At 36.9% G+C, this 9,851-nt stretch overlaps 1 protein-coding gene across 1 annotated transcript in view; it reads right to left on the bottom strand.

Moving 5' to 3' along the window:
• The window catches only part of LOC106869337 (heat shock 70 kDa protein 12A), a 273,476-nt gene that overhangs the window by 262,341 nt on the left and 1,284 nt on the right, over positions 1 to 9,851 (bottom strand). The window lies entirely within an intron of this gene.

The following is a 9,851-nucleotide window of genomic DNA, read 5'->3' as shown; positions in this document are numbered from 1 at the left end:
AACTTTCAATTTCTTCCAGCTCTTAAATTTTTGGTGTTTCCCTGTTTACTTATTTCTGTATTTCTGTATTTCCTGCATCATTTCTTCTTCTGGTGTATATTTCCCCTTCGTTAAGAGTCTTTTAAGATATGGTAGTTGCCTTCAGCTGTTAAAAATTTATGATTCTTTAATTATTTTTCTGAGATTTGATGATTGGTATAGATTTGGAAGGCATCGTTTGGCCGAATGTAAAATGCTAGTTTCTACTATTATGAGTGACTACAGAATGAACATTTCGTGCTTTTGTTTTTGTCTTTGCCATCATTGTAAAGATTTGTCAGTAAGATAGAGATTAGGATCTCTTTTCTCTTGATAATGAAATGATTTACTGATTTTTTTCAAATATTTCTGCTTCTGAATGAGACGACAGTTGTCTCTCTCATCTATTTGTGTCCGTTACTATTGAACATATACATATTGTCATACTAAATAGGATGTTCATTTTAACAGAGGACGAGTGGCAAGGTTTAAAATCTAAATATTGATATATGTTCGTGTCTTTACAGAAGAGATCGAATGTAACAACCGTATTTTCGTTAATATCAGGATATCCAAATAAGTGACCCTTCGTTCATTTCCACAGTAAACTGAATCGATTCATAGATGTCATCTATTAATATAAGGAATGTTGTAAGGTCTTTCGTACTTCTGTTCTAAAATATGGATCTTTCGTCCAAGTATCTTTTAAATGTGAAGGCGCGTGGCTTAGTGGTTACGGTGTTGAACTCATGATCGTAAGATTGTGGTTTCGGTTACCGGACCGAATGACACGTTGTGTTCTTGATCAAAAAACTTCATTTCACGTTGCTTCAGTCCACTCAGATAGTAAAAATGAGCAATCCTGCGATGGAGCTGCATCCCGCCCAGATGGAGAATATATACGCCACGGAAACCGGCCTATGAGTTTGTATGACTCGAGAAGAATCTTTATCTTTATGCTATCTTTTAGATAGAAGTGGAAATACTGATTATAATTAATCTCAGAATGGACATAGATTTATTCAAGGGTTCCCACTACTAGTGTTTGATATACATGATGTACAATTTGTTATATACGTGCTGTGTGTAGGAATCAAAAAATACTGAAGTTATCAAAAGATGAGAAATGAAATATTTCATATAAATTTAGGACTGAGTTTCCAGTTGCAATAGGTACATACAACCTCTTAAAGAGAAAGTTGAGGGATGAGAATTGTCTTATGAAACGTCAGTCTAAAAACTCATAGCTTCCGGTCAAAATACAGTAGCTCCTATAAAGTACTGAATGTTATATGAAGTCTTTAAACGTGAAAATTAAAGTTTTCTTTTTGTCTGTATCAGCCATCAAAAAGCTGACGTCAAAGATGATTGGTTGGAAAAATAGCAGTAGGCGTTAAAACAGAGTTCGGGAGTATAATCAAAATTAACTCTGGTCAATATTGTCAACTAAAGTAAAGCGGCGAGCTGGCAGAATCGTTAGAATGTCGGACAAAATGCTTAGCGGCATTTTGTCAGTCTTTACGTTCTGAGTAGAAATTCTGCTGAGGTCGATTTGGCCTTTCATCCTTTCGGAGTCTATAAAAAAAAGTACCTGTTGAACGCTGGGGGTCGATGTAATTGGTTTAGCCCGTACCTCGAAATTACTGGTCTTGTACCAAAACTTAAAAGCAATATTATCAACTAAAGTATTGTTAATTGTTAGCGATGACAATTATCTCTTATCAGTATTACCAAGTATCGTAATATCATTCGCCAGAGACTTTGACTTTCGAATTTAAGCATTCCTGGTTAAAGTTATCAGCTGCAAGCTAAACTTCATAGAGCCGTCAGCGAACTTTCGGAGTACCAAGTTTGTGAGTCAAGTCGGTTTTATCTCCATATGAAATCATTTCGTATATGCCACTAATTATTTTGAGAAAATTATGGCTATCGTAGAAGCGTATTTAATTATAAATATATGATCGGAGTCTATAACTTTTACTATTGCTTAAAAAGTTTAGCTCGATCGAGAAGACAAACAATTAAATGCCTTCCATCCATGACAATTCTATCGTTTTGATAGGCATGGTACATCCAGGACCACATTCTCCAAAGATTCTTCTCTTATTTAAAACTGTTTAGTATTATTTGGCTCCTGTTTCTAGCCGGATGCGTGACTGCATAGAGGTTCCTTTGTTAAGAAATAGTAGATATGGAAGATAATAACAAGGCGGCGAATCGGCAAAGTCGGTAGGTGCAGCAAATATCGAAGACCTTGAGGTATTTGTTCCGATTCTCTGCATTCTGAATTCAAGCTTGATTATCACACTTCCGGGTTTATAAAGTACTAGTCAAGTACTTAAGTCGATTCTTCTTCTTCTTCTTCTTCTTCTTCTTCTTCTTCTTCTTCTTCTTCTTCTTCTTTCTCTCTCTCTCTCTCTCTCTCTCCCTCTTCCTCTCTCTCCCTCTCTCTTATTCTCTCTCTTTCTCTTTCTATTACTCTATTTCTCTTTATTACTCTCTTTCTCTGTATCTATTACTCTCTCTTACTCTTCGAGAGAAAGAAAGAAAGAAAGAAAGAAAGAAAGAAAGAAAGAAAGAAAGAAAGAAAGATAGAAAGAAAAAGAAAGAGGCTGGATTGCGTCATGAATGTGGTCTAATAGGACCACACATAGCAGCAACCCTTCGTCAAGAAATGAAGGAGAGTTGAGCGAAGTATTAGCAACCGTTTCTCGTAGAAAAACTTACGATATTGGAACCTTGCAAGGATGGACTGTTATGCAGCATTGAACGAAACGATAACAAAGAGGATAACAACAGAAAGTGTGTCTGCGCAAACCTAGCTTTAAGTCTCGAATAATACATTGCTCTTGAGCAAACATGAACGTCACAACTTTCTATGTTTCATCTCCTATATTTAATGCATTTTGACTGCATAAGAAACCAAATTAGAAGATAGTGGATGTGGAGTGCGGTACACTTTTGAAACGTAGCCAAAGTTTAATTGATTACAAATACAAATTATTTTGTCTGCTCATTTTATTGCCTTTTCTATCACTTTGTATCTTAATTATTGCCACTACTTCCCCCTTGAGAATAAGAAGTGATGGCAGCTTAGATAAGACATTTCAACTAATAATATGGTAAATTTTATGTGATGAATAATTATTAATTAACTAAACCATTATCAGAATCTGAGAGATTCTAATTGAATTGGTAACAAGTCTTTGGAGAATTGCGGCATTAAAAGAATTGTATAATTCGGTGTTCCTTTGATTGTCGTATAATATATATTAAAATGGAAGCTTTAAGTATCGACTATAAAACTTTATATACATACACACTGACAGAATATCTAATTTTACATCTGTCACTCTTTAATCCTAAGCTCCACAAACAAAATCAGAGATCTCTAAATAATCATATATAACCTGCAGCTCGGCATGGTAGCTCAAAATTGTAATTACAGTCATAGAGGGTAAAGTCGTTTATTCAACCTCAGTATTTCACTGGTACTTATTTTATCGAATCCAGTTGCAAATCGGTTGAGTATTCCAGAGACAAGTGTACCTTAACGTATTCTCAGGTAGAATCGTAACAGATTGTAAGAAAGCAGGACAGTTAAAATACATATTTACCGACTTGGTTCGTCTCAAGGCTGTAGTTAAAGCAATGAAATTGAACCAAGGATCTCGCGATTACGAAGCAAATTTCTTAACCTCAGCTACGCCTGCGTCAATACATGCATGCGCGTGCATAATACATATACGCGTATGTGTGTGTGTGTGTGTATGCGCTTCTATGTTAGTATATGTATGTGTGTGTGTGCGTGGACATATATATACGCTGATTGCGACTTCTTGCCAATTCTACATTAAACATTGCACGGTCATATGCACGCGGGTAGCTTTTCAGTCAAGCTCTCGTTCTGCAGGAACGTTCAGATGGGACCCTTAGTTCTCTCATGTGACTTTAAATGGCTAACAAACCCAGCTCGTGAGAGAAGAAATCATCCACTCACATTGCACTCCAATTCCTGCTGCGTTTCTGCAGGAACTGCACTTGGGTCTCGCTAACGGAGCGAAAGCTTTAAAACAGCATACTTCATTCGCTTTTATTCAAAGACACCTCATTTGTATTTGATATTGTCTCTCAATGATGTACTGCATTGTATCTGGTGCATCGTGAACACAAAGTCATCCTCTTATACACCTTATGTTGTTGTACTTGTGAGCCCCGCAGTGCCACTATTGAGAAAAGGATAATTTTGATCAAGATGCGTTGGACTGGTTATTTTGTCAGGATGGAATACGGAAGGATGTCCAAGCAGATGTTTTATGGGGAACTGACCAGAGAGAAAAGGCCTCAGCATAAATTTAGAAAGTGATTTAAGGATGCCTTAAAAGGAAAGCATACAACTTTGGAGATTGATATGAAATATCTGCGAGACGTTGGCCGAAATCTGTACATATATACCCGCATACATGCATACATACATACACACATACATACATATATACATACGTACATACGTACATGCATACATACATACATACACACACACACACATACATACATACATACATGCATATATACATACATACATACATATCTAGGAGACATTGGCTGAAAGCCGTACATACATATATACCCTACGTACATACAAAAAACAAAAACGATACTATACATACATGAAGGCGATGCCCCAACATGGCTGCAACTAAATGACTGAAACAAGTCAAACAAAACATACATACATACATACATACATACACACATACATACATACACACACACATACATACATACATACATACATACATACATACATACATACATACATACATACATACATACATACATATTAAGAACACCACATAGTTTTGCAGCTAGCGACATTCCAACAGATTCCATAGTGCCTGCCAGCCAACCTACACAACTGGCTCAAGTAACTGACGACTGTCCCCCTACTACGACTATGGTAAATAGCAGGCACAACCGCAACGATTATTGTAGTAGTAGTAGTAGTGGTAGTCAGGATTATACGCCGTTGAAGTGTGCCCTTACGGGAATTTTCCGAGAAAAAATCATTTTGGCTTTGAAGTACTCTCTCGAAGAGAAAGTATTCTCTACCAAAGAAAGTGAAAAACCACCAGATACGGTATTAAAAGCTGTTAACGAAATTGGTGATGAGTATTTACAACAGTGTGATGAACCCACATACTGGCAGATTAACGCCTGTCTATATGCACTAGTTACTATTGCAAAACAGTACATGATTGATATTAAAAAAGTAAACAAAACCGAAATTCCAAAGAAAGTGCCACCATGGGTTTTGAAGACAGAGAAAAAGATAACTGGTTTACGGAAGATTATCCGTCATGTAATGACGCTTATTGCATGTAAACAAGCAAATCATTATACTTTCCACCAACAGAAAGTAAAGGAGATAAAAATGATGTTTGGAGACAGTAAAAAGAGGACGCTCACTTGCAGACTGATTATCCTCAAGCAGGAGCTGAAAGCTGTCAGCTCCGACATCAGAAGAGAATAACAGAGAGAAGAAACTATAAACAAAAAATTTAACCGTAACCAGGAAGCAGTATACAGTGACATGACTGGGAGAGCAGTAAACATCACGGAAGCTCCTTCTGGAGAGAAATCTGGAGCTAAGAGAAAGAATTTAACCAAGATGCTCTGTGGCTGGAAGAAATCTGAAAAAATATTGCTCTTGCGTTACATCCAAGACATACAACATTGATGGTGGAACTCTTGCAACTGTGATTCACAAACTCCAGGATCGAAATGCATCTGGAAGAGATATGATTGTTGGATAGCGGTACGAGAAGCTAACATTCTCCTGACCATAACTTGTCAATCTGTACCAGCAAGCTCTCATTGGGAACAATAGCATACCACGCTGGTTAGCTCTGGCAGAGACAAAATTGATCCCCAAATGCAGAACTACCCACATGGCAAAAAACATTCCAGAACTTAATGTATAAGATATATGCAGCATGTTTAAACCTCTTCCTCCAGGACCATTGTGAAACTAATGACATTATCACAGCAGAACAAGCAGCTGGAGATGTGCCGAGCAATTGTTAACAAAACTGTGATGTCAAAGGTGTTCCTCACATATAGATGTTAAAAGCCTTTCAATTTCCTAAAGTTCCAGTGAGCTTAGTCAAAACCATAGCTGACTTGACTTCACCGTGAGCCACCATCTTGGAATTAAACACAAAGAGTGACTGTATCATCACCAATAGAATACAGTATCGCAAAGGCATATACCAAGGAGACAGCCTCTCTGTGATGTTGTTTACACTTTCTGTAAACCCCTTGTCATTCATGTTAAGGAAATCTGAAGGATATCTCACTGGTCCACAAAGAAACAGAAATACCAAAATTACACACTGTTTGTTTGTGGATGACTTAAAACTTTATGCAAAGAATATGCATGAGATGAAAAAGAGTCTTGACTCAGTTACAACATTCTCAAAGGATGTAGAGTTGGAGTTTGGTCAGGATAAATGTTGTTATATGGTTGTGAAAAGGAGGAAAACTATAAACCAGAGCAGTAACATCCCCATCAATGATTTAACTGTTTCCTTTGTATCTGACGAGGAATGTTACAGGTATGTTGGGGTGAATGAAAGCATATCTTACGATGTCACCTGTAACAAAACACAAGTCACTAAAGATTATTACAGCCGAATAAAGAAAATGTGGACCTGAGAACTCTCTGCATTCAATAAAACAGTGGCCCACAATGTGTTTGCAGTGTCAGTACTCATACCAACATTTGGACTGCTTGACTGAACGCTTGATGAGATCCGAGCTATCGATGTGAAAATCCGAAAAATACTAACAAGCACACATAATTTCTACATAAACAGCTTCTACTTAAAACGAAAACAAAGCGGCAGATGCTTAACGTCAATCCAAAATGCCTTTGAATGTCGCATCATATCCCTTCGGCAACATCTTTTAACCACCAAATGTCGAAGTACATCCCTTGACCAAGTTTGCATACATGAGGCTGATAACATCATAAGAGTTGGAAGGCAAGTCCTTGAGCAACATTCTTTGATAACCTACAATACATGCCCAAAGAAGTCGCACGACTCTACCCGCAACGTATCATCAGATAAAATGATGAGCCTATATGAGCAGAAGACTACGCATGGATATGTTAGTAGAAAGCTCCGGGATGTTAGTAACATTGATCATCAAAGCAGTGAAGATATCACCCACATCATAAGCAGTTGTCCAAAAATGTCTTCACAGTATCATCTACTGATGAGACATGATGTTATAGCTAGGACACTCAACAACCAAATCCGTCGGAAGGATAATCCCGAAGAAATAAGAATCCACAATATGGTAGAAGTCATAGCCACTCATAAAAGAAGGGAATACTGGTGGAGTGTCCCAGTGAAGACCTCAATACAATGTAAGCACAACAGACCTGATATAATGATCTGGGATAGAGAAGAGAAACTGTGCACAGTTGTGGAAATCAGCTGCCCAGCGGATGTTAACATAAAGCTGAATATCAATGAAAAAGAAAACACCTGTGCTTAACTATTGAGAAATCTGCAGTTACTCTATCCAGATTACAAGTTCAGGTTCATACCTGTAATTACTGGGTCCCTGGGGTATGTAAATCTGTAAAACTTTCTAGAAGTTTATCATTTAAATACACATGAGCATGTCTACATATGCAAATATGTGCATGAGTAGACATACATAAAGCAAAACATACAAATTTGCACGTATACATACATACATACACACATGCATACATACATACATACATACATACATACTCACGGAAGATGAAAATAAAGTCAAATTGGGTGGAATATGTTGTGACTGATGGCTCAAGGGAATGGATAATGGGTGAACCTAAGTATAAAATCTACCATCAAATTAGAACACAACTGACCTGATATTGATGTTTGGGATCACATATTAAAAAACATGCTAAGTCCATACATACATACATACATACATACATACATACATACATACATACATACATACATACATACATACATGTATATAGGCATGAACATGTGATTAAGAAGTTGGCTTTGCAGCCACATGATTTTAAATAGAATATATTAGTCCAGGCACCGAACAGTGGTGCCTTGGACAAGTGTGTGTGTGTGTGTATGTGTGTGTGTGTGTGTGTGTGTGTGTGTGTGTGTGTGTGTGTGTGTGTGTGTGTGTGTGTGTGTGTGTGTGCAATATATGTGTATGCAGTATGTGTGCACACGTGTGTATCTTTGTGCTAGAATTTTTTTCTCACAGCTTTTTGACAGCTTCTGTTGGTTTGTTTACATTCCCCATTACAAGCGGTTCGACAAAAAGAAACCATAGAAAAAAACATAAAAGTAAGTACTGGACTCGATCTGATCGACAAAACCCTTTACGGCAGTACTCCAGCATGGCCGCAGTTCAATGACTGAAACAAGTAATTAAAATTTACGTAAACATGCATATACATGCACACATGCAGGCATAAACATACACACATAGGCACATGCATATATACATGTAATAAGGTCCACATATGCAATACTATCCATGCTTATGCCTGTGTGTATATGTGAGTATACATATGTGCATGCTTACACACATACATACATACATACATACATACATACATACATACATACATATATATATTTTAAATTTGTTTATGAGGAATGTTTTGAATATGCAGAGAAAGCTCCTATTTCATTATGCCGGCCACCGTCTAATGATGGTGACTGGTGAGCCAGTTTTTCAGGGTTGCATCAAGTTGTACCGATATAATGTAGGGTAAATATAATAATAATAATAATAATAATAATAATAATAATAATAATAATAATAATAATAATAATAATAATAATAATAATAATAATAAATGCCCGGATTCAGTACCAGGCAGTGGCTCTCATGGATTCTGATCTTAATTGATTGGAAGTGTTATCATGTACATTGCTTTGTCTTGGTATAAAAGATGGGCTACAGCAAATATTCTGCTCAATACCACAGATTTGCTTGTCAGTTGTTTGATCTTAACAAGTTGAGCATGTCCCTTAGTGGCTGACGATATGTGCATCTCTGATCACGAGCAGAAGTAGTGGGGGAGCATCATAGTCATGTGTTGAGAGGAATTCTTTGGGGTTTGAATAATTCACCTTTGGAAACTTGGGTGTTTCATTCAACATCCTTAAACAAACTTTATTCAGGGACCTTTTGAGCGGAATGGGCCACTCAGCCTGAAAAAAATTCTAACTAGGCCCCCACCTGCAAGGTCATGCGCTGTTTATCTTGATATGACATCACCATGTCGCGCACATATGGTTGTGATGCATGTGCCTGGTGTACCCTTATCAGACGGGTAGTCATGATGGGTATAATGGGCTTCGTATATTTTACCCCAGTGTCACTTTGATGGCATGCACTGCTCTCTCACTCAATAATAATAATAATAATAATCCTTGAATGGAATTTATAAACAATCAATGCATCGCTACGCGCGTTTGTACAAATTAGACAACTCTTTACATCACAGTCCGAATTCCTGGGATGGTTACATGTAGTCTGTAGTATCCGTGGGAATCCAGTTGGTCATTATCATTGATTCATTTCTTCAGACGATGTAACATTAGTGGATGTACCACAGAGAGATGTTTAACCCTTTTTACCAGTATGAAGATCAAGCGATATATATATATATATATATATATACATACATACACACACACACACACATTTATATACATAAATATATATATATATGTATGTATGTGTGTATATATGTATATATATATGTATATATATATATATATATA

This window comes from Octopus bimaculoides, chromosome 2, assembly GCF_046866305.1.
Source record: "Octopus bimaculoides isolate indiv1 chromosome 2, ASM4686630v1, whole genome shotgun sequence".
Lineage (NCBI taxonomy): Eukaryota > Metazoa > Mollusca > Cephalopoda > Octopoda > Octopodidae > Octopus > Octopus bimaculoides.
This window is presented reverse-complemented; position numbering and strand designations above follow the sequence as displayed.